The sequence below is a fragment of the Notolepis coatsorum genome (assembly GCF_963971535.1).
Source record: "Notolepis coatsorum genome assembly, chromosome: 9".
In the NCBI taxonomy this organism is placed as follows: domain Eukaryota; kingdom Metazoa; phylum Chordata; class Actinopteri; order Aulopiformes; family Paralepididae; genus Notolepis; species Notolepis coatsorum.
Window position 1 is genome coordinate 87,713,587 of NC_140173.1, and position 27,374 is coordinate 87,740,960.

Sequence of the window (27,374 nt, forward strand, 5' to 3'; positions counted from 1 at the left end):
TATCTTTTTACAAGTGCTAAATTTCAAGCCTGCAACCTTACTATAGCCCTACAATGCAGATAATGGCATTAGAATGGCAAAACACTGTTTAGAATGTGTTTTTATTTCATAAGCGAATATCTTTTTACAAGTGCTAAATTTCAAGCCAGCAACCTTACTAAGACAGTCTAAATAGCCCTTCAATGCAGATAATGGCATTAGAATGGCAAAAGACTGTTTAGAATGTGTTTTTATTTCATAAGCGAATATCTTTTTACAAGTGCTAAATTTCAAGCCAGCAACCTTACTAAGACAGTCTAAATAGCCCTACAATGCAGATAATGGCATTAGAATGGCAAAAGACTGTTTAGAATGTGTTTTTATTTCATAAGCGAATATCTTTTTACAAGTGCTAAATTTCAAGCCTGCAACCTTACTATAGCCCTACAATGCAGATAATGGCATTAGAATGGCAAAACACTGTTTAGAATGTGTTTTTATTTCATAAGCGAATATCTTTTTACAAGTGCTAAATTTCAAGCCAGCAACCTTACTAAGACAGTCTAAATAGCCCTTCAATGCAGATAATGGCATTAGAATGGCAAAAGACTGTTTAGAATGTGTTTTTATTTCATAAGCGAATATCTTTTTACAAGTGCTAAATTTCAAGCCAGCAACCTTACTAAGACAGTCTAAATAGCCCTACAATGCAGATAATGGCATTAGAATGGCAAAAGACTGTTTAGAATGTGTTTTTATTTCATAAGCGAATATCTTTTTACAAGTGCTAAATTTCAAGCCTGCAACCTTACTATAGCCCTACAATGCAGATAATGGCATTAGAATGGCAAAACACTGTTTAGAATGTGTTTTTATTTCATAAGCGAATATCTTTTTACAAGTGCTAAATTTCAAGCCAGCAACCTTACTAAGACAGTCTAAATAGCCCTTCAATGCAGATAATGGCATTAGAATGGCAAAAGACTGTTTAGAATGTGTTTTTATTTCATAAGCGAATATCTTTTTACAAGTGCTAAATTTCAAGCCAGCAACCTTACTAAGACAGTCTAAATAGCCCTACAATGCAGATAATGGCATTAGAATGGCAAAAGACTGTTTAGAACGTGTTTTTATTTCATAAGCGAATATCTTTTTACAAGTGCTAAATTTCAAGCCTGCAACCTTACTATAGCCCTACAATGCAGATAATGGCATTAGAATGGCAAAACACTGTTTAGAATGTGTTTTTATTTCATAAGCGAATATCTTTTTACAAGTGCTAAATTTCAAGCCAGCAACCTTACTAAGACAGTCGAAATAGCCCTTCAATGCAGATAATGGCATTAGAATGGCAAAAGACTGTTTAGAATGTGTTTTTATTTCATAAGCGAATATCTTTTTACAAGTGCTAAATTTCAAGCCAGCAACCTTACTAAGACAGTCTAAATAGCCCTACAATGCAGATAATGGCATTAGAATGGCAAAAGACTGTTTAGAATGTGTTTTTATTTCATAAGCGAATATCTTTTTACAAGTGCTATATTTCAAGCCTGCAACCTTACTATAGCCCTACAATGCAGATAATGGCATTAGAATGGCAAAACACTGTTTAGAATGTGTTTTTATTTCATAAGCGAATATCTTTTTACAAGTGCTAAATTTCAAGCCAGCAACCTTACTAAGACAGTCTAAATAGCCCTTCAATGCAGATAATGGCATTAGAATGGCAAAAGACTGTTTAGAATGTGTTTTTATTTCATAAGCGAATATCTTTTTACAAGTGCTAAATTTCAAGCCTGCAACCTTACTATAGCCCTACAATGCAGATAATGGCATTAGAATGGCAAAACACTGTTTAGAATGTGTTTTTATTTCATAAGCGAATATCTTTTTACAAGTGCTAAATTTCAAGCCAGCAACCTTACTAAGACAGTCTAAATAGCCCTTCAATGCAGATAATGGCATTAGAATGGCAAAAGACTGTTTAGAATGTGTTTTTATTTCATAAGCGAATATCTTTTTACAAGTGCTAAATTTCAAGCCAGCAACCTTACTAAGACAGTCTAAATAGCCCTACAATGCAGATAATGGCATTAGAATGGCAAAAGACTGTTTAGAATGTGTTTTTATTTCATAAGCGAATATCTTTTTACAAGTGCTAAATTTCAAGCCTGCAACCTTACTATAGCCCTACAATGCAGATAATGGCATTAGAATGGCAAAACACTGTTTAGAATGTGTTTTTATTTCATAAGCGAATATCTTTTTACAAGTGCTAAATTTCAAGCCAGCAACCTTACTAAGACAGTCTAAATAGCCCTTCAATGCAGATAATGGCATTAGAATGGCAAAAGACTGTTTAGAATGTGTTTTTATTTCATAAGCGAATATCTTTTTACAAGTGCTAAATTTCAAGCCAGCAACCTTACTAAGACAGTCTAAATAGCCCTACAATGCAGATAATGGCATTAGAATGGCAAAAGACTGTTTAGAATGTGTTTTTATTTCATAAGCGAATATCTTTTTACAAGTGCTAAATTTCAAGCCTGCAACCTTACTATAGCCCTACAATGCAGATAATGGCATTAGAATGGCAAAACACTGTTTAGAATGTGTTTTTATTTCATAAGCGAATATCTTTTTACAAGTGCTAAATTTCAAGCCAGCAACCTTACTAAGACAGTCTAAATAGCCCTTCAATGCAGATAATGGCATTAGAATGGCAAAAGACTGTTTAGAATGTGTTTTTATTTCATAAGCGAATATCTTTTTACAAGTGCTAAATTTCAAGCCAGCAACCTTACTAAGACAGTCTAAATAGCCCTACAATGCAGATAATGGCATTAGAATGGCAAAAGACTGTTTAGAATGTGTTTTTATTTCATAAGCGAATATCTTTTTACAAGTGCTAAATTTCAAGCCTGCAACCTTACTATAGCCCTACAATGCAGATAATGGCATTAGAATGGCAAAACACTGTTTAGAATGTGTTTTTATTTCATAAGCGAATATCTTTTTACAAGTGCTAAATTTCAAGCCAGCAACCTTACTAAGACAGTCTAAATAGCCCTTCAATGCAGATAATGGCATTAGAATGGCAAAAGACTGTTTAGAATGTGTTTTTATTTCATAAGCGAATATCTTTTTACAAGTGCTAAATTTCAAGCCAGCAACCTTACTAAGACAGTCTAAATAGCCCTACAATGCAGATAATGGCATTAGAATGGCAAAAGACTGTTTAGAATGTGTTTTTATTTCATAAGCGAATATCTTTTTACAAGTGCTAAATTTCAAGCCTGCAACCTTACTATAGCCCTACAATGCAGATAATGGCATTAGAATGGCAAAACACTGTTTAGAATGTGTTTTTATTTCATAAGCGAATATCTTTTTACAAGTGCTAAATTTCAAGCCAGCAACCTTACTAAGACAGTCTAAATAGCCCTTCAATGCAGATAATGGCATTAGAATGGCAAAAGACTGTTTAGAATGTGTTTTTATTTCATAAGCGAATATCTTTTTACAAGTGCTAAATTTCAAGCCAGCAACCTTACTAAGACAGTCTAAATAGCCCTACAATGCAGATAATGGCATTAGAATGGCAAAAGACTGTTTAGAATGTGTTTTTATTTCATAAGCGAATATCTTTTTACAAGTGCTAAATTTCAAGCCTGCAACCTTACTATAGCCCTACAATGCAGATAATGGCATTAGAATGGCAAAACACTGTTTAGAATGTGTTTTTATTTCATAAGCGAATATCTTTTTACAAGTGCTAAATTTCAAGCCAGCAACCTTACTAAGACAGTCTAAATAGCCCTTCAATGCAGATAATGGCATTAGAATGGCAAAAGACTGTTTAGAATGTGTTTTTATTTCATAAGCGAATATCTTTTTACAAGTGCTAAATTTCAAGCCAGCAACCTTACTAAGACAGTCTAAATAGCCCTACAATGCAGATAATGGCATTAGAATGGCAAAAGACTGTTTAGAATGTGTTTTTATTTCATAAGCGAATATCTTTTTACAAGTGCTAAATTTCAAGCCTGCAACCTTACTATAGCCCTACAATGCAGATAATGGCATTAGAATGGCAAAACACTGTTTAGAATGTGTTTTTATTTCATAAGCGAATATCTTTTTACAAGTGCTAAATTTCAAGCCAGCAACCTTACTAAGACAGTCTAAATAGCCCTTCAATGCAGATAATGGCATTAGAATGGCAAAAGACTGTTTAGAATGTGTTTTTATTTCATAAGCGAATATCTTTTTACAAGTGCTAAATTTCAAGCCAGCAACCTTACTAAGACAGTCTAAATAGCCCTACAATGCAGATAATGGCATTAGAATGGCAAAAGACTGTTTAGAACGTGTTTTTATTTCATAAGCGAATATCTTTTTACAAGTGCTAAATTTCAAGCCTGCAACCTTACTATAGCCCTACAATGCAGATAATGGCATTAGAATGGCAAAACACTGTTTAGAATGTGTTTTTATTTCATAAGCGAATATCTTTTTACAAGTGCTAAATTTCAAGCCAGCAACCTTACTAAGACAGTCGAAATAGCCCTTCAATGCAGATAATGGCATTAGAATGGCAAAAGACTGTTTAGAATGTGTTTTTATTTCATAAGCGAATATCTTTTTACAAGTGCTAAATTTCAAGCCAGCAACCTTACTAAGACAGTCTAAATAGCCCTACAATGCAGATAATGGCATTAGAATGGCAAAAGACTGTTTAGAATGTGTTTTTATTTCATAAGCGAATATCTTTTTACAAGTGCTATATTTCAAGCCTGCAACCTTACTATAGCCCTACAATGCAGATAATGGCATTAGAATGGCAAAACACTGTTTAGAATGTGTTTTTATTTCATAAGCGAATATCTTTTTACAAGTGCTAAATTTCAAGCCAGCAACCTTACTAAGACAGTCTAAATAGCCCTTCAATGCAGATAATGGCATTAGAATGGCAAAAGACTGTTTAGAATGTGTTTTTATTTCATAAGCGAATATCTTTTTACAAGTGCTAAATTTCAAGCCAGCAACCTTACTAAGACAGTCTAAATAGCCCTTCAATGCAGATAATGGCATTAGAATGGCAAAAGACTGTTTAGAATGTGTTTTTATTTCATAAGCGAATATCTTTTTACAAGTGCTAAATTTCAAGCCTGCAACCTTACTATAGCCCTACAATGCAGATAATGGCATTAGAATGGCAAAACACTGTTTAGAATGTGTTTTTATTTCATAAGCGAATATCTTTTTACAAGTGCTAAATTTCAAGCCAGCAACCTTACTAAGACAGTCTAAATAGCCCTTCAATGCAGATAATGGCATTAGAATGGCAAAAGACTGTTTAGAATGTGTTTTTATTTCATAAGCGAATATCTTTTTACAAGTGCTAAATTTCAAGCCAGCAACCTTACTAAGACAGTCTAAATAGCCCTACAATGCAGATAATGGCATTAGAATGGCAAAAGACTGTTTAGAATGTGTTTTTATTTCATAAGCGAATATCTTTTTACAAGTGCTAAATTTCAAGCCTGCAACCTTACTATAGCCCTACAATGCAGATAATGGCATTAGAATGGCAAAACACTGTTTAGAATGTGTTTTTATTTCATAAGCGAATATCTTTTTACAAGTGCTAAATTTCAAGCCAGCAACCTTACTAAGACAGTCTAAATAGCCCTTCAATGCAGATAATGGCATTAGAATGGCAAAAGACTGTTTAGAATGTGTTTTTATTTCATAAGCGAATATCTTTTTACAAGTGCTAAATTTCAAGCCAGCAACCTTACTAAGACAGTCTAAATAGCCCTACAATGCAGATAATGGCATTAGAATGGCAAAAGACTGTTTAGAATGTGTTTTTATTTCATAAGCGAATATCTTTTTACAAGTGCTAAATTTCAAGCCTGCAACCTTACTATAGCCCTACAATGCAGATAATGGCATTAGAATGGCAAAACACTGTTTAGAATGTGTTTTTATTTCATAAGCGAATATCTTTTTACAAGTGCTAAATTTCAAGCCAGCAACCTTACTAAGACAGTCTAAATAGCCCTTCAATGCAGATAATGGCATTAGAATGGCAAAAGACTGTTTAGAATGTGTTTTTATTTCATAAGCGAATATCTTTTTACAAGTGCTAAATTTCAAGCCAGCAACCTTACTAAGACAGTCTAAATAGCCCTACAATGCAGATAATGGCATTAGAATGGCAAAAGACTGTTTAGAATGTGTTTTTATTTCATAAGCGAATATCTTTTTACAAGTGCTAAATTTCAAGCCTGCAACCTTACTATAGCCCTACAATGCAGATAATGGCATTAGAATGGCAAAACACTGTTTAGAATGTGTTTTTATTTCATAAGCGAATATCTTTTTACAAGTGCTAAATTTCAAGCCAGCAACCTTACTAAGACAGTATAAATAGCCCTTCAATGCAGATAATGGCATTAGAATGGCAAAAGACTGTTTAGAATGTGTTTTTATTTCATAAGCGAATATCTTTTTACAAGTGCTAAATTTCAAGCCAGCAACCTTACTAAGACAGTCTAAATAGCCCTACAATGCAGATAATGGCATTAGAATGGCAAAAGACTGTTTAGAATGTGTTTTTATTTCATAAGCGAATATCTTTTTACAAGTGCTAAATTTCAAGCCTGCAACCTTACTATAGCCCTACAATGCAGATAATGGCATTAGAATGGCAAAACACTGTTTAGAATGTGTTTTTATTTCATAAGCGAATATCTTTTTACAAGTGCTAAATTTCAAGCCAGCAACCTTACTAAGACAGTATAAATAGCCCTTCAATGCAGATAATGGCATTAGAATGGCAAAAGACTGTTTAGAATGTGTTTTTATTTCATAAGCGAATATCTTTTTACAAGTGCTAAATTTCAAGCCTGCAACCTTACTATAGCCCTACAATGCAGATAATGGCATTAGAATGGCAAAACACTGTTTAGAATGTGTTTTTATTTCATAAGCGAATATCTTTTTACAAGTGCTAAATTTCAAGCCAGCAACCTTACTAAGACAGTCTAAATAGCCCTTCAATGCAGATAATGGCATTAGAATGGCAAAAGACTGTTTAGAATGTGTTTTTATTTCATAAGCGAATATCTTTTTACAAGTGCTAAATTTCAAGCCAGCAACCTTACTAAGACAGTCTAAATAGCCCTACAATGCAGATAATGGCATTAGAATGGCAAAAGACTGTTTAGAATGTGTTTTTATTTCATAAGCGAATATCTTTTTACAAGTGCTAAATTTCAAGCCTGCAACCTTACTATAGCCCTACAATGCAGATAATGGCATTAGAATGGCAAAACACTGTTTAGAATGTGTTTTTATTTCATAAGCGAATATCTTTTTACAAGTGCTAAATTTCAAGCCAGCAACCTTACTAAGACAGTCTAAATAGCCCTTCAATGCAGATAATGGCATTAGAATGGCAAAAGACTGTTTAGAATGTGTTTTTATTTCATAAGCGAATATCTTTTTACAAGTGCTAAATTTCAAGCCAGCAACCTTACTAAGACAGTCTAAATAGCCCTACAATGCAGATAATGGCATTAGAATGGCAAAAGACTGTTTAGAATGTGTTTTTATTTCATAAGCGAATATCTTTTTACAAGTGCTAAATTTCAAGCCTGCAACCTTACTATAGCCCTACAATGCAGATAATGGCATTAGAATGGCAAAACACTGTTTAGAATGTGTTTTTATTTCATAAGCGAATATCTTTTTACAAGTGCTAAATTTCAAGCCAGCAACCTTACTAAGACAGTCTAAATAGCCCTTCAATGCAGATAATGGCATTAGAATGGCAAAAGACTGTTTAGAATGTGTTTTTATTTCATAAGCGAATATCTTTTTACAAGTGCTAAATTTCAAGCCAGCAACCTTACTAAGACAGTCTAAATAGCCCTACAATGCAGATAATGGCATTAGAATGGCAAAAGACTGTTTAGAATGTGTTTTTATTTCATAAGCGAATATCTTTTTACAAGTGCTAAATTTCAAGCCTGCAACCTTACTATAGCCCTACAATGCAGATAATGGCATTAGAATGGCAAAACACTGTTTAGAATGTGTTTTTATTTCATAAGCGAATATCTTTTTACAAGTGCTAAATTTCAAGCCAGCAACCTTACTAAGACAGTCTAAATAGCCCTTCAATGCAGATAATGGCATTAGAATGGCAAAAGACTGTTTAGAATGTGTTTTTATTTCATAAGCGAATATCTTTTTACAAGTGCTAAATTTCAAGCCAGCAACCTTACTAAGACAGTATAAATAGCCCTACAATGCAGATAATGGCATTAGAATGGCAAAAGACTGTTTAGAATGTGTTTTTATTTCATAAGCGAATATCTTTTTACAAGTGCTAAATTTCAAGCCTGCAACCTTACTATAGCCCTACAATGCAGATAATGGCATTAGAATGGCAAAACACTGTTTAGAATGTGTTTTTATTTCATAAGCGAATATCTTTTTACAAGTGCTAAATTTCAAGCCAGCAACCTTACTAAGACAGTCTAAATAGCCCTTCAATGCAGATAATGGCATTAGAATGGCAAAAGACTGTTTAGAATGTGTTTTTATTTCATAAGCGAATATCTTTTTACAAGTGCTAAATTTCAAGCCAGCAACCTTACTAAGACAGTCTAAATAGCCCTACAATGCAGATAATGGCATTAGAATGGCAAAAGACTGTTTAGAATGTGTTTTTATTTCATAAGCGAATATCTTTTTACAAGTGCTAAATTTCAAGCCAGCAACCTTACTAAGACAGTCTAAATAGCCCTTCAATGCAGATAATGGCATTAGAATGGCAAAAGACTGTTTAGAATGTGTTTTTATTTCATAAGCGAATATCTTTTTACAAGTGCTAAATTTCAAGCCAGCAACCTTACTAAGACAGTCTAAATAGCCCTACAATGCAGATAATGGCATTAGAATGGCAAAAGACTGTTTAGAATGTGTTTTTATTTCATAAGCGAATATCTTTTTACAAGTGCTAAATTTCAAGCCTGCAACCTTACTATAGCCCTACAATGCAGATAATGGCATTAGAATGGCAAAACACTGTTTAGAATGTGTTTTTATTTCATAAGCGAATATCTTTTTACAAGTGCTAAATTTCAAGCCAGCAACCTTACTAAGACAGTCTAAATAGCCCTTCAATGCAGATAATGGCATTAGAATGGCAAAAGACTGTTTAGAATGTGTTTTTATTTCATAAGCGAATATCTTTTTACAAGTGCTAAATTTCAAGCCAGCAACCTTACTAAGACAGTATAAATAGCCCTACAATGCAGATAATGGCATTAGAATGGCAAAAGACTGTTTAGAATGTGTTTTTATTTCATAAGCGAATATCTTTTTACAAGTGCTAAATTTCAAGCCTGCAACCTTACTATAGCCCTACAATGCAGATAATGGCATTAGAATGGCAAAACACTGTTTAGAATGTGTTTTTATTTCATAAGCGAATATCTTTTTACAAGTGCTAAATTTCAAGCCAGCAACCTTACTAAGACAGTCTAAATAGCCCTTCAATGCAGATAATGGCATTAGAATGGCAAAAGACTGTTTAGAATGTGTTTTTATTTCATAAGCGAATATCTTTTTACAAGTGCTAAATTTCAAGCCAGCAACCTTACTAAGACAGTCTAAATAGCCCTACAATGCAGATAATGGCATTAGAATGGCAAAAGACTGTTTAGAATGTGTTTTTATTTCATAAGCGAATATCTTTTTACAAGTGCTAAATTTCAAGCCTGCAACCTTACTATAGCCCTACAATGCAGATAATGGCATTAGAATGGCAAAACACTGTTTAGAATGTGTTTTTATTTCATAAGCGAATATCTTTTTACAAGTGCTAAATTTCAAGCCAGCAACCTTACTAAGACAGTCTAAATAGCCCTTCAATGCAGATAATGGCATTAGAATGGCAAAAGACTGTTTAGAATGTGTTTTTATTTCATAAGCGAATATCTTTTTACAAGTGCTAAATTTCAAGCCAGCAACCTTACTAAGACAGTCTAAATAGCCCTACAATGCAGATAATGGCATTAGAATGGCAAAAGACTGTTTAGAATGTGTTTTTATTTCATAAGCGAATATCTTTTTACAAGTGCTAAATTTCAAGCCTGCAACCTACAATGCAGATAATGGCATTAGAATGGCAAAACACTGTTTAGAATGTGTTTTTATTTCATAAGCGAATATCTTTTTACAAGTGCTAAATTTCAAGCCAGCAACCTTACTAAGACAGTCTAAATAGCCCTACAATGCAGATAATGGCATTAGAATGGCAAAAGACTGTTTAGAATGTGTTTTTATTTCATAAGCGAATATCTTTTTACAAGTGCTAAATTTCAAGCCTGCAACCTTACTATAGCCCTACAATGCAGATAATGGCATTAGAATGGCAAAACACTGTTTAGAATGTGTTTTTATTTCATAAGCGAATATCTTTTTACAAGTGCTAAATTTCAAGCCAGCAACCTTACTAAGACAGTCGAAATAGCCCTTCAATGCAGATAATGGCATTAGAATGGCAAAAGACTGTTTAGAATGTGTTTTTATTTCATAAGCGAATATCTTTTTACAAGTGCTAAATTTCAAGCCAGCAACCTTACTAAGACAGTCTAAATAGCCCTACAATGCAGATAATGGCATTAGAATGGCAAAAGACTGTTTAGAATGTGTTTTTATTTCATAAGCGAATATCTTTTTACAAGTGCTAAATTTCAAGCCTGCAACCTTACTATAGCCCTACAATGCAGATAATGGCATTAGAATGGCAAAACACTGTTTAGAATGTGTTTTTATTTCATAAGCGAATATCTTTTTACAAGTGCTAAATTTCAAGCCAGCAACCTTACTAAGACAGTCTAAATAGCCCTTCAATGCAGATAATGGCATTAGAATGGCAAAAGACTGTTTAGAATGTGTTTTTATTTCATAAGCGAATATCTTTTTACAAGTGCTAAATTTCAAGCCAGCAACCTTACTAAGACAGTCTAAATAGCCCTTCAATGCAGATAATGGCATTAGAATGGCAAAAGACTGTTTAGAATGTGTTTTTATTTCATAAGCGAATATCTTTTTACAAGTGCTAAATTTCAAGCCTGCAACCTTACTATAGCCCTACAATGCAGATAATGGCATTAGAATGGCAAAACACTGTTTAGAATGTGTTTTTATTTCATAAGCGAATATCTTTTTACAAGTGCTAAATTTCAAGCCAGCAACCTTACTAAGACAGTCTAAATAGCCCTTCAATGCAGATAATGGCATTAGAATGGCAAAAGACTGTTTAGAATGTGTTTTTATTTCATAAGCGAATATCTTTTTACAAGTGCTAAATTTCAAGCCAGCAACCTTACTAAGACAGTCTAAATAGCCCTACAATGCAGATAATGGCATTAGAATGGCAAAAGACTGTTTAGAATGTGTTTTTATTTCATAAGCGAATATCTTTTTACAAGTGCTAAATTTCAAGCCTGCAACCTTACTATAGCCCTACAATGCAGATAATGGCATTAGAATGGCAAAACACTGTTTAGAATGTGTTTTTATTTCATAAGCGAATATCTTTTTACAAGTGCTAAATTTCAAGCCAGCAACCTTACTAAGACAGTCTAAATAGCCCTTCAATGCAGATAATGGCATTAGAATGGCAAAAGACTGTTTAGAATGTGTTTTTATTTCATAAGCGAATATCTTTTTACAAGTGCTAAATTTCAAGCCAGCAACCTTACTAAGACAGTCTAAATAGCCCTACAATGCAGATAATGGCATTAGAATGGCAAAAGACTGTTTAGAATGTGTTTTTATTTCATAAGCGAATATCTTTTTACAAGTGCTAAATTTCAAGCCTGCAACCTTACTATAGCCCTACAATGCAGATAATGGCATTAGAATGGCAAAACACTGTTTAGAATGTGTTTTTATTTCATAAGCGAATATCTTTTTACAAGTGCTAAATTTCAAGCCAGCAACCTTACTAAGACAGTCTAAATAGCCCTTCAATGCAGATAATGGCATTAGAATGGCAAAAGACTGTTTAGAATGTGTTTTTATTTCATAAGCGAATATCTTTTTACAAGTGCTAAATTTCAAGCCAGCAACCTTACTAAGACAGTCTAAATAGCCCTACAATGCAGATAATGGCATTAGAATGGCAAAAGACTGTTTAGAATGTGTTTTTATTTCATAAGCGAATATCTTTTTACAAGTGCTAAATTTCAAGCCTGCAACCTTACTATAGCCCTACAATGCAGATAATGGCATTAGAATGGCAAAACACTGTTTAGAATGTGTTTTTATTTCATAAGCGAATATCTTTTTACAAGTGCTAAATTTCAAGCCAGCAACCTTACTAAGACAGTCGAAATAGCCCTTCAATGCAGATAATGGCATTAGAATGGCAAAAGACTGTTTAGAATGTGTTTTTATTTCATAAGCGAATATCTTTTTACAAGTGCTAAATTTCAAGCCAGCAACCTTACTAAGACAGTCTAAATAGCCCTACAATGCAGATAATGGCATTAGAATGGCAAAAGACTGTTTAGAATGTGTTTTTATTTCATAAGCGAATATCTTTTTACAAGTGCTAAATTTCAAGCCTGCAACCTTACTATAGCCCTACAATGCAGATAATGGCATTAGAATGGCAAAACACTGTTTAGAATGTGTTTTTATTTCATAAGCGAATATCTTTTTACAAGTGCTAAATTTCAAGCCAGCAACCTTACTAAGACAGTCTAAATAGCCCTTCAATGCAGATAATGGCATTAGAATGGCAAAAGACTGTTTAGAATGTGTTTTTATTTCATAAGCGAATATCTTTTTACAAGTGCTAAATTTCAAGCCAGCAACCTTACTAAGACAGTCTAAATAGCCCTACAATGCAGATAATGGCATTAGAATGGCAAAAGACTGTTTAGAATGTGTTTTTATTTCATAAGCGAATATCTTTTTACAAGTGCTAAATTTCAAGCCTGCAACCTTACTATAGCCCTACAATGCAGATAATGGCATTAGAATGGCAAAACACTGTTTAGAATGTGTTTTTATTTCATAAGCGAATATCTTTTTACAAGTGCTAAATTTCAAGCCAGCAACCTTACTAAGACAGTCTAAATAGCCCTACAATGCAGATAATGGCATTAGAATGGCAAAAGACTGTTTAGAATGTGTTTTTATTTCATAAGCGAATATCTTTTTACAAGTGCTAAATTTCAAGCCTGCAACCTTACTATAGCCCTACAATGCAGATAACGGCATTAGAATGGCAAAACACTGTTTAGAATGTGTTTTTATTTCATAAGCGAATATCTTTTTACAAGTGCTAAATTTCAAGCCAGCAACCTTACTAAGACAGTCGAAATAGCCCTTCAATGCAGATAATGGCATTAGAATGGCAAAAGACTGTTTAGAATGTGTTTTTATTTCATAAGCGAATATCTTTTTACAAGTGCTAAATTTCAAGCCAGCAACCTTACTAAGACAGTCTAAATAGCCCTACAATGCAGATAATGGCATTAGAATGGCAAAAGACTGTTTAGAATGTGTTTTTATTTCATAAGCGAATATCTTTTTACAAGTGCTAAATTTCAAGCCTGCAACCTTACTATAGCCCTACAATGCAGATAATGGCATTAGAATGGCAAAACACTGTTTAGAATGTGTTTTTATTTCATAAGCGAATATCTTTTTACAAGTGCTAAATTTCAAGCCAGCAACCTTACTAAGACAGTCTAAATAGCCCTTCAATGCAGATAATGGCATTAGAATGGCAAAAGACTGTTTAGAATGTGTTTTTATTTCATAAGCGAATATCTTTTTACAAGTGCTAAATTTCAAGCCAGCAACCTTACTAAGACAGTCTAAATAGCCCTACAATGCAGATAATGGCATTAGAATGGCAAAAGACTGTTTAGAATGTGTTTTTATTTCATAAGCAAATATCTTTTTACAAGTGCTAAATTTCAAGCCTGCAACCTTACTATAGCCCTACAATGCAGATAATGGCATTAGAATGGCAAAACACTGTTTAGAATGTGTTTTTATTTCATAAGCGAATATCTTTTTACAAGTGCTAAATTTCAAGCCAGCAACCTTACTAAGACAGTCTAAATAGCCCTTCAATGCAGATAATGGCATTAGAATGGCAAAAGACTGTTTAGAATGTGTTTTTATTTCATAAGCGAATATCTTTTTACAAGTGCTAAATTTCAAGCCAGCAACCTTACTAAGACAGTCTAAATAGCCCTACAATGCAGATAATGGCATTAGAATGGCAAAAGACTGTTTAGAATGTGTTTTTATTTCATAAGCGAATATCTTTTTACAAGTGCTAAATTTCAAGCCTGCAACCTTACTATAGCCCTACAATGCAGATAATGGCATTAGAATGGCAAAACACTGTTTAGAATGTGTTTTTATTTCATAAGCGAATATCTTTTTACAAGTGCTAAATTTCAAGCCAGCAACCTTACTAAGACAGTCTAAATAGCCCTTCAATGCAGATAATGGCATTAGAATGGCAAAAGACTGTTTAGAATGTGTTTTTATTTCATAAGCGAATATCTTTTTACAAGTGCTAAATTTCAAGCCAGCAACCTTACTAAGACAGTCTAAATAGCCCTACAATGCAGATAATGGCATTAGAATGGCAAAAGACTGTTTAGAATGTGTTTTTATTTCATAAGCGAATATCTTTTTACAAGTGCTAAATTTCAAGCCTGCAACCTTACTATAGCCCTACAATGCAGATAATGGCATTAGAATGGCAAAACACTGTTTAGAATGTGTTTTTATTTCATAAGCGAATATCTTTTTACAAGTGCTAAATTTCAAGCCAGCAACCTTACTAAGACAGTCTAAATAGCCCTACAATGCAGATAATGGCATTAGAATGGCAAAAGACTGTTTAGAATGTGTTTTTATTTCATAAGCGAATATCTTTTTACAAGTGCTAAATTTCAAGCCTGCAACCTTACTATAGCCCTACAATGCAGATAACGGCATTAGAATGGCAAAACACTGTTTAGAATGTGTTTTTATTTCATAAGCGAATATCTTTTTACAAGTGCTAAATTTCAAGCCAGCAACCTTACTAAGACAGTCGAAATAGCCCTTCAATGCAGATAATGGCATTAGAATGGCAAAAGACTGTTTAGAATGTGTTTTTATTTCATAAGCGAATATCTTTTTACAAGTGCTAAATTTCAAGCCAGCAACCTTACTAAGACAGTCTAAATAGCCCTACAATGCAGATAATGGCATTAGAATGGCAAAAGACTGTTTAGAATGTGTTTTTATTTCATAAGCGAATATCTTTTTACAAGTGCTAAATTTCAAGCCTGCAACCTTACTATAGCCCTACAATGCAGATAATGGCATTAGAATGGCAAAACACTGTTTAGAATGTGTTTTTATTTCATAAGCGAATATCTTTTTACAAGTGCTAAATTTCAAGCCAGCAACCTTACTAAGACAGTCTAAATAGCCCTTCAATGCAGATAATGGCATTAGAATGGCAAAAGACTGTTTAGAATGTGTTTTTATTTCATAAGCGAATATCTTTTTACAAGTGCTAAATTTCAAGCCAGCAACCTTACTAAGACAGTCTAAATAGCCCTACAATGCAGATAATGGCATTAGAATGGCAAAAGACTGTTTAGAATGTGTTTTTATTTCATAAGCAAATATCTTTTTACAAGTGCTAAATTTCAAGCCTGCAACCTTACTATAGCCCTACAATGCAGATAATGGCATTAGAATGGCAAAACACTGTTTAGAATGTGTTTTTATTTCATAAGCGAATATCTTTTTACAAGTGCTAAATTTCAAGCCAGCAACCTTACTAAGACAGTCGAAATAGCCCTTCAATGCAGATAATGGCATTAGAATGGCAAAAGACTGTTTAGAATGTGTTTTTATTTCATAAGCGAATATCTTTTTACAAGTGCTAAATTTCAAGCCAGCAACCTTACTAAGACAGTCTAAATAGCCATACAATGCAGATAATGGCATTAGAATGGCAAAAGACTGTTTAGAATGTGTTTTTATTTCATAAGCGAATATCTTTTTACAAGTGCTAAATTTCAAGCCTGCAACCTTACTATAGCCCTACAATGCAGATAATGGCATTAGAATGGCAAAACACTGTTTAGAATGTGTTTTTATTTCATAAGCGAATATCTTTTTACAAGTGCTAAATTTCAAGCCAGCAACCTTACTAAGACAGTCTAAATAGCCCTTCAATGCAGATAATGGCATTAGAATGGCAAAAGACTGTTTAGAATGTGTTTTTATTTCATAAGCGAATATATTTTTACAAGTGCTAAATTTCAAGCCAGCAACCTTACTAAGACAGTCTAAATAGCCCTACAATGCAGATAATGGCATTAGAATGGCAAAAGACTGTTTAGAATGTGTTTTTATTTCATAAGCGAATATCTTTTTACAAGTGCTAAATTTCAAGCCTGCAACCTTACTATAGCCCTACAATGCAGATAATGGCATTAGAATGGCAAAACACTGTTTAGAATGTGTTTTTATTTCATAAGCGAATATCTTTTTACAAGTGCTAAATTTCAAGCCAGCAACCTTACTAAGACAGTCTAAATAGCCCTTCAATGCAGATAATGGCATTAGAATGGCAAAAGACTGTTTAGAATGTGTTTTTATTTCATAAGCGAATATCTTTTTACAAGTGCTAAATTTCAAGCCAGCAACCTTACTAAGACAGTCTAAATAGCCCTACAATGCAGATAATGGCATTAGAATGGCAAAAGACTATTTAGAATGTGTTTTTATTTCATAAGCGAATATCTTTTTACAAGTGCTAAATTTCAAGCCTGCAACCTTACTATAGCCCTACAATGCAGATAATGGCATTAGAATGGCAAAACACTGTTTAGAATGTGTTTTTATTTCATAAGCGAATATCTTTTTACAAGTGCTAAATTTCAAGCCAGCAACCTTACTAAGACAGTCTAAATAGCCCTTCAATGCAGATAATGGCATTAGAATGGCAAAAGACTGTTTAAAAATGTGTTTTTATTTCATAAGCGAATATCTTTTTACAAGTGCTAAATTTCAAGCCAGCAACCTTACAGTCTAAATAGCCCTACAATGCAGATAATGGCATTAGAATGGCAAAAGACTGTTTAGAATGTGTTTTTATTTCATAAGCGAATATCTTTTTACAAGTGCTAAATTTCAAGCCTGCAACCTTACTATAGCCCTACAATGCAGATAATGGCATTAGAATGGCAAAACACTGTTTAGAATGTGTTTTTATTTCATAAGCGAATATCTTTTTACAAGTGCTAAATTTCAAGCCAGCAACCTTACTAAGACAGTCTAAATAGCCCTTCAATGCAGATAATGGCATTAGAATGGCAAAAGACTGTTTAGAATGTGTTTTTATTTCATAAGCGAATATCTTTTTACAAGTGCTAAATTTCAAGCCAGCAACCTTACTATAGCCCTACAATGCAGATAATGGCATTAGAATGGCAAAACACTGTTTAGAATGTGTTTTTATTTCATAAGCGAATATCTTTTTACAAGTGCTAAATTTCAAGCCAGCAACCTTACTAAGACAGTCTAAATAGCCCTTCAATGCAGATAATGGCATTAGAATGGCAAAAGACTGTTTAGAATGTGTTTTTATTTCATAAGCGAATATCTTTTTACAAGTGCTAAATTTCAAGCCAGCAACCTTACTAAGACAGTCTAAATAGCCCTACAATGCAGATAATGGCATTAGAATGGCAAAAGACTGTTTAGAATGTGTTTTTATTTCATAAGCGAATATCTTTTTACAAGTGCTAAATTTCAAGCCTGCAACCTTACTATAGCCCTACAATGCAGATAATGGCATTAGAATGGCAAAACACTGTTTAGAATGTGTTTTTATTTCATAAGCGAATATCTTTTTACAAGTGCTAAATTTCAAGCCAGCAACCTTACTAAGACAGTCTAAATAGCCCTTCAATGCAGATAATGGCATTAGAATGGCAAAACACTGTTTAGAATGTGTTTTTATTTCATAAGCGAATATCTTTTTACAAGTGCTAAATTTCAAGCCAGCAACCTTACTAAGACAGTCTAAATAGCCCCTCAATGCAGATAATGGCATTAGAATGGCAAAAGACTGTTTAGAATGTGTTTTTATTTCATAAGCGAATATCTTTTTACAAGTGCTAAATTTCAAGCCAGCAACCTTACTAAGACAGTCTAAATAGCCCTTCAATGCAGATAATGGCATTAGAATGGCAAAAGACTGTTTAGAATGTGTTTTTATTTCATAAGCGAATATCTTTTTACAAGTGCTAAATTTCAAGCCAGCAACCTTACTAAGACAGTCTAAATAGCCCTACAATGCAGATAATGGCATTAGAATGGCAAAAGACTGTTTAGAATGTGTTTTTATTTCATAAGCGAATATCTTTTTACAAGTGCTAAATTTCAAGCCTGCAACCTTACTATAGCCCTACAATGCAGATAATGGCATTAGAATGGCAAAACACTGTTTAGAATGTGTTTTTATTTCATAAGCGAATATCTTTTTACAAGTGCTAAATTTCAAGCCAGCAACCTTACTAAGACAGTCTAAATAGCCCTTCAATGCAGATAATGGCATTAGAATGGCAAAAGACTGTTTAAAAATGTGTTTTTATTTCATAAGCGAATATCTTTTTACAAGTGCTAAATTTCAAGCCAGCAACCTTACAGTCTAAATAGCCCTACAATGCAGATAATGGCATTAGAATGGCAAAAGACTGTTTAGAATGTGTTTTTATTTCATAAGCGAATATCTTTTTACAAGTGCTAAATTTCAAGCCTGCAACCTTACTATAGCCCTACAATGCAGATAATGGCATTAGAATGGCAAAACACTGTTTAGAATGTGTTTTTATTTCATAAGCGAATATCTTTTTACAAGTGCTAAATTTCAAGCCAGCAACCTTACTAAGACAGTCTAAATAGCCCTTCAATGCAGATAATGGCATTAGAATGGCAAAAGACTGTTTAGAATGTGTTTTTATTTCATAAGCGAATATCTTTTTACAAGTGCTAAATTTCAAGCCAGCAACCTTACTATAGCCCTACAATGCAGATAATGGCATTAGAATGGCAAAACACTGTTTAGAATGTGTTTTTATTTCATAAGCGAATATCTTTTTACAAGTGCTAAATTTCAAGCCAGCAACCTTACTAAGACAGTCTAAATAGCCCTTCAATGCAGATAATGGCATTAGAATGGCAAAAGACTGTTTAGAATGTGTTTTTATTTCATAAGCGAATATCTTTTTACAAGTGCTAAATTTCAAGCCAGCAACCTTACTAAGACAGTCTAAATAGCCCTACAATGCAGATAATGGCATTAGAATGGCAAAAGACTGTTTAGAATGTGTTTTTATTTCATAAGCGAATATCTTTTTACAAGTGCTAAATTTCAAGCCTGCAACCTTACTATAGCCCTACAATGCAGATAATGGCATTAGAATGGCAAAACACTGTTTAGAATGTGTTTTTATTTCATAAGCGAATATCTTTTTACAAGTGCTAAATTTCAAGCCAGCAACCTTACTAAGACAGTCTAAATAGCCCTACAATGCAGATAATGGCATTAGAATGGCAAAAGACTGTTTAGAATGTGTTTTTATTTCATAAGCGAATATCTTTTTACAAGTGCTAAATTTCAAGCCTGCAACCTTACTATAGCCCTACAATGCAGATAATGGCATTAGAATGGCAAAACACTGTTTAGAATGTGTTTTTATTTCATAAGCGAATATCTTTTTACAAGTGCTAAATTTCAAGCCAGCAACCTTACTAAGACAGTCTAAATAGCCCTACAATGCAGATAATGGCATTAGAATGGCAAAAGACTGTTTAGAATGTGTTTTTATTTCATAAGCGAATATCTTTTTACAAGTGCTAAATTTCAAGCCAGCAACCTTACTAAGACAGTCTAAATAGCCCTACAATGCAGATAATGGCATTAGAATGGCAAAAGACTGTTTAGAATGTGTTTTTATTTCATAAGCGAATATCTTTTTACAAGTGCTAAATTTCAAGCCTGCAACCTTACTATAGCCCTACAATGCAGATAATGGCATTAGAATGGCAAAACACTGTTTAGAATGTGTTTTTATTTCATAAGCGAATATCTTTTTACAAGTGCTAAATTTCAAGCCAGCAACCTTACTAAGACAGTCTAAATAGCCCTTCAATGCAGATAATGGCATTAGAATGGCAAAAGACTGTTTAGAATGTGTTTTTATTTCATAAGCGAATATCTTTTTACAAGTGCTAAATTTCAAGCCAGCAACCTTACTAAGACAGTCTAAATAGCCCTACAATGCAGATAATGGCATTAGAATGGCAAAAGACTGTTTAGAATGTGTTTTTATTTCATAAGCGAATATCTTTTTACAAGTGCTAAATTTCAAGCCTGCAACCTTACTATAGCCCTACAATGCAGATAATGGCATTAGAATGGCAAAACACTGTTTAGAATGTGTTTTTATTTCATAAGCGAATATCTTTTTACAAGTGCTAAATTTCAAGCCAGCAACCTTACTAAGACAGTCTAAATAGCCCTTCAATGCAGATAATGGCATTAGAATGGCAAAAGACTGTTTAGAATGTGTTTTTATTTCATAAGCGAATATCTTTTTACAAGTGCTAAATTTCAAGCCAGCAACCTTACTAAGACAGTCTAAATAGCCCTACAATGCAGATAATGGCATTAGAATGGCAAAAGACTGTTTAGAATGTGTTTTTATTTCATAAGCGAATATCTTTTTACAAGTGCTAAATTTCAAGCCAGCAACCTTACTAAGACAGTCTAAATAGCCCTTCAATGCAGATAATGGCATTAGAATGGCAAAAGACTGTTTAGAATGTGTTTTTATTTCATAAGCGAATATCTTTTTACAAGTGCTAAATTTCAAGCCAGCAACCTTAATATAGCCCTACAATGCAGATAATGGCATTAGAATGGCAAAACACTGTTTAGAATGTGTTTTTATTTCATAAGCGAATATCTTTTTACAAGTGCTAAATTTCAAGCCAGCAACCTTACTAAGACAGTCTAAATAGCCCTTCAATGCAGATAATGGCATTAGAATGGCAAAAGACTGTTTAGAATGTGTTTTTATTTCATAAGCGAATATCTTTTTACAAGTGCTAAATTTCAAGCCAGCAACCTTACTAAGACAGTCTAAATAGCCCTACAATGCAGATAATGGCATTAGAATGGCAAAAGACTGTTTAGAATGTGTTTTTATTTCATAAGCGAATATCTTTTTACAAGTGCTAAATTTCAAGCCTGCAACCTTACTATAGCCCTACAATGCAGATAATGGCATTAGAATGGCAAAACACTGTTTAGAATGTGTTTTTATTTCATAAGCGAATATCTTTTTACAAGTGCTAAATTTCAAGCCAGCAACCTTACTAAGACAGTCTAAATAGCCCTTCAATGCAGATAATGGCATTAGAATGGCAAAACACTGTTTAGAATGTGTTTTTATTTCATAAGCGAATATCTTTTTACAAGTGCTAAATTTCAAGCCAGCAACCTTACTAAGACAGTCTAAATAGCCCCTCAATGCAGATAATGGCATTAGAATGGCAAAAGACTGTTTAGAATGTGTTTTTATTTCATAAGCGAATATCTTTTTACAAGTGCTAAATTTCAAGCCAGCAACCTTACTAAGACAGTCTAAATAGCCCTTCAATGCAGATAATGGCATTAGAATGGCAAAAGACTGTTTAGAATGTGTTTTTATTTCATAAGCGAATATCTTTTTACAAGTGCTAAATTTCAAGCCAGCAACCTTACTAAGACAGTCTAAATAGCCCTACAATGCAGATAATGGCATTAGAATGGCAAAAGACTGTTTAGAATGTGTTTTTATTTCATAAGCGAATATCTTTTTACAAGTGCTAAATTTCAAGCCTGCAACCTTACTATAGCCCTACAATGCAGATAATGGCATTAGAATGGCAAAACACTGTTTAGAATGTGTTTTTATTTCATAAGCGAATATCTTTTTACAAGTGCTAAATTTCAAGCCAGCAACCTTACTAAGACAGTCTAAATAGCCCTTCAATGCAGATAATGGCATTAGAATGGCAAAAGACTGTTTAAAAATGTGTTTTTATTTCATAAGCGAATATCTTTTTACAAGTGCTAAATTTCAAGCCAGCAACCTTACAGTCTAAATAGCCCTACAATGCAGATAATGGCATTAGAATGGCAAAAGACTGTTTAGAATGTGTTTTTATTTCATAAGCGAATATCTTTTTACAAGTGCTAAATTTCAAGCCTGCAACCTTACTATAGCCCTACAATGCAGATAATGGCATTAGAATGGCAAAACACTGTTTAGAATGTGTTTTTATTTCATAAGCGAATATCTTTTTACAAGTGCTAAATTTCAAGCCAGCAACCTTACTAAGACAGTCTAAATAGCCCTTCAATGCAGATAATGGCATTAGAATGGCAAAAGACTGTTTAGAATGTGTTTTTATTTCATAAGCGAATATCTTTTTACAAGTGCTAAATTTCAAGCCAGCAACCTTACTATAGCCCTACAATGCAGATAATGGCATTAGAATGGCAAAACACTGTTTAGAATGTGTTTTTATTTCATAAGCGAATATCTTTTTACAAGTGCTAAATTTCAAGCCAGCAACCTTACTAAGACAGTCTAAATAGCCCTTCAATGCAGATAATGGCATTAGAATGGCAAAAGACTGTTTAGAATGTGTTTTTATTTCATAAGCGAATATCTTTTTACAAGTGCTAAATTTCAAGCCAGCAACCTTACTAAGACAGTCTAAATAGCCCTACAATGCAGATAATGGCATTAGAATGGCAAAAGACTGTTTAGAATGTGTTTTTATTTCATAAGCGAATATCTTTTTACAAGTGCTAAATTTCAAGCCTGCAACCTTACTATAGCCCTACAATGCAGATAATGGCATTAGAATGGCAAAACACTGTTTAGAATGTGTTTTTATTTCATAAGCGAATATCTTTTTACAAGTGCTAAATTTCAAGCCAGCAACCTTACTAAGACAGTCTAAATAGCCCTACAATGCAGATAATGGCATTAGAATGGCAAAAGACTGTTTAGAATGTGTTTTTATTTCATAAGCGAATATCTTTTTACAAGTGCTAAATTTCAAGCCTGCAACCTTACTATAGCCCTACAATGCAGATAATGGCATTAGAATGGCAAAACACTGTTTAGAATGTGTTTTTATTTCATAAGCGAATATCTTTTTACAAGTGCTAAATTTCAAGCCAGCAACCTTACTAAGACAGTCTAAATAGCCCTACAATGCAGATAATGGCATTAGAATGGCAAAAGACTGTTTAGAATGTGTTTTTATTTCATAAGCGAATATCTTTTTACAAGTGCTAAATTTCAAGCCAGCAACCTTACTAAGACAGTCTAAATAGCCCTACAATGCAGATAATGGCATTAGAATGGCAAAAGACTGTTTAGAATGTGTTTTTATTTCATAAGCGAATATCTTTTTACAAGTGCTAAATTTCAAGCCTGCAACCTTACTATAGCCCTACAATGCAGATAATGGCATTAGAATGGCAAAACACTGTTTAGAATGTGTTTTTATTTCATAAGCGAATATCTTTTTACAAGTGCTAAATTTCAAGCCAGCAACCTTACTAAGACAGTCTAAATAGCCCTTCAATGCAGATAATGGCATTAGAATGGCAAAAGACTGTTTAGAATGTGTTTTTATTTCATAAGCGAATATCTTTTTACAAGTGCTAAATTTCAAGCCAGCAACCTTACTAAGACAGTCTAAATAGCCCTACAATGCAGATAATGGCATTAGAATGGCAAAAGACTGTTTAGAATGTGTTTTTATTTCATAAGCGAATATCTTTTTACAAGTGCTAAATTTCAAGCCTGCAACCTTACTATAGCCCTACAATGCAGATAATGGCATTAGAATGGCAAAACACTGTTTAGAATGTGTTTTTATTTCATAAGCGAATATCTTTTTACAAGTGCTAAATTTCAAGCCAGCAACCTTACTAAGACAGTCTAAATAGCCCTTCAATGCAGATAATGGCATTAGAATGGCAAAAGACTGTTTAGAATGTGTTTTTATTTCATAAGCGAATATCTTTTTACAAGTGCTAAATTTCAAGCCAGCAACCTTACTAAGACAGTCTAAATAGCCCTACAATGCAGATAATGGCATTAGAATGGCAAAAGACTGTTTAGAATGTGTTTTTATTTCATAAGCGAATATCTTTTTACAAGTGCTAAATTTCAAGCCTGCAACCTTACTATAGCCCTACAATGCAGATAATGGCATTAGAATGGCAAAACACTGTTTAGAATGTGTTTTTATTTCATAAGCGAATATCTTTTTACAAGTGCTAAATTTCAAGCCAGCAACCTTACTAAGACAGTCTAAATAGCCCTTCAATGCAGATAATGGCATTAGAATGGCAAAAGACTGTTTAGAATGTGTTTTTATTTCATAAGCGAATATCTTTTTACAAGTGCTAAATTTCAAGCCAGCAACCTTACTAAGACAGTCTAAATAGCCCTACAATGCAGATAATGGCATTAGAATGGCAAAAGACTGTTTAGAATGTGTTTTTATTTCATAAGCGAATATCTTTTTACAAGTGCTAAATTTCAAGCCTGCAACCTTACTATAGCCCTACAATGCAGATAATGGCATTAGAATGGCAAAACACTGTTTAGAATGTGTTTTTATTTCATAAGCGAATATCTTTTTACAAGTGCTAAATTTCAAGCCAGCAACCTTACTAAGACAGTCTAAATAGCCCTTCAATGCAGATAATGGCATTAGAATGGCAAAAGACTGTTTAGAATGTGTTTTTATTTCATAAGCGAATATCTTTTTACAAGTGCTAAATTTCAAGCCAGCAACCTTACTAAGACAGTCTAAATAGCCCTACAATGCAGATAATGGCATTAGAATGGCAAAAGACTGTTTAGAATGTGTTTTTATTTCATAAGCGAATATCTTTTTACAAGTGCTAAATTTCAAGCCAGCAACCTTACTAAGACAGTCTAAATAGCCCTACAATGCAGATAATGGCATTAGAATGGCAAAAGACTGTTTAGAATGTGTTTTTATTTCATAAGCGAATATCTTTTTACAAGTGCTAAATTTCAAGCCAGCAACCTTACTAAGACAGTCTAAATAGCCCTTCAATGCAGATAATGGCATTAGAATGGCAAAAGACTGTTTAGAATGTGTTTTTATTTCATAAGCGAATATCTTTTTACAAGTGCTAAATTTCAAGCCAGCAACCTTACTAAGACAGTCTAAATAGCCCTACAATGCAGATAATGGCATTAGAATGGCAAAAGACTGTTTAGAATGTGTTTTTATTTCATAAGCGAATATCTTTTTACAAGTGCTAAATTTCAAGCCAGCAACCTTACTAAGACAGTCTAAATAGCCCTACAATGCAGATAATGGCATTAGAATGGCAAAAGACTGTTTAGAATGTGTTTTTATTTCATAAGCGAATATCTTTTTACAAGTGCTAAATTTCAAGCCTGCAACCTTACTATAGCCCTACAATGCAGATAATGGCATTAGAATGGCAAAACACTGTTTAGAATGTGTTTTTATTTCATAAGCGAATATCTTTTTACAAGTGCTAAATTTCAAGCCAGCAACCTTACTAAGACAGTCTAAATAGCCCTACAATGCAGATAATGGCATTAGAATGGCAAAAGACTGTTTAGAATGTGTTTTTATTTCATAAGCGAATATCTTTTTACAAGTGCTAAATTTCAAGCCAGCAACCTTACTAAGACAGTCTAAATAGCCCTACAATGCAGATAATGGCATTAGAATGGCAAAAGACTGTTTAGAATGTGTTTTTATTTCATAAGCGAATATCTTTTTACAAGTGCTAAATTTCAAGCCTGCAACCTTACTATAGCCCTACAATGCAGATAATGGCATTAGAATGGCAAAACACTGTTTAGAATGTGTTTTTATTTCATAAGCGAATATCTTTTTACAAGTGCTAAATTTCAAGCCAGCAACCTTACTAAGACAGTCTAAATAGCCCTTCAATGCAGATAATGGCATTAGAATGGCAAAAGACTGTTTAGAATGTGTTTTTATTTCATAAGCGAATATCTTTTTACAAGTGCTAAATTTCAAGCCAGCAACCTTACTAAGACAGTCTAAATAGCCCTACAATGCAGATAATGGCATTAGAATGGCAAAAGACTGTTTAGAATGTGTTTTTATTTCATAAGCGAATATCTTTTTACAAGTGCTAAATTTCAAGCCTGCAACCTTACTATAGCCCTACAATGCAGATAATGGCATTAGAATGGCAAAACACTGTTTAGAATGTGTTTTTATTTCATAAGCGAATATCTTTTTACAAGTGCTAAATTTCAAGCCAGCAACCTTACTAAGACAGTCTAAATAGCCCTTCAATGCAGATAATGGCATTAGAATGGCAAAAGACTGTTTAGAATGTGTTTTTATTTCATAAGCGAATATCTTTTTACAAGTGCTAAATTTCAAGCCAGCAACCTTACTAAGACAGTCTAAATAGCCCTACAATGCAGATAATGGCATTAGAATGGCAAAAGACTGTTTAGAATGTGTTTTTATTTCATAAGCGAATATCTTTTTACAAGTGCTAAATTTCAAGCCTGCAACCTTACTATAGCCCTACAATGCAGATAATGGCATTAGAATGGCAAAACACTGTTTAGAATGTGTTTTTATTTCATAAGCGAATATCTTTTTACAAGTGCTAAATTTCAAGCCAACAACCTTACTAAGACAGTCTAAATAGCCCTTCAATGCAGATAATGGCATTAGAATGGCAAAAGACTGTTTAGAATGTGTTTTTATTTCATAAGCGAATATCTTTTTACAAGTGCTAAATTTCAAGCCAGCAACCTTACTAAGACAGTCTAAATAGCCCTACAATGCAGATAATGGCATTAGAATGGCAAAAGACTGTTTAGAATGTGTTTTTATTTCATAAGCGAATATCTTTTTACAAGTGCTAAATTTCAAGCCTGCAACCTTACTATAGCCCTACAATGCAGATAATGGCATTAGAATGGCAAAACACTGTTTAGAATGTGTTTTTATTTCATAAGCGAATATCTTTTTACAAGTGCTAAATTTCAAGCCAGCAACCTTACTAAGACAGTCTAAATAGCCCTTCAATGCAGATAATGGCATTAGAATGGCAAAAGACTGTTTAGAATGTGTTTTTATTTCATAAGCGAATATCTTTTTACAAGTGCTAAATTTCA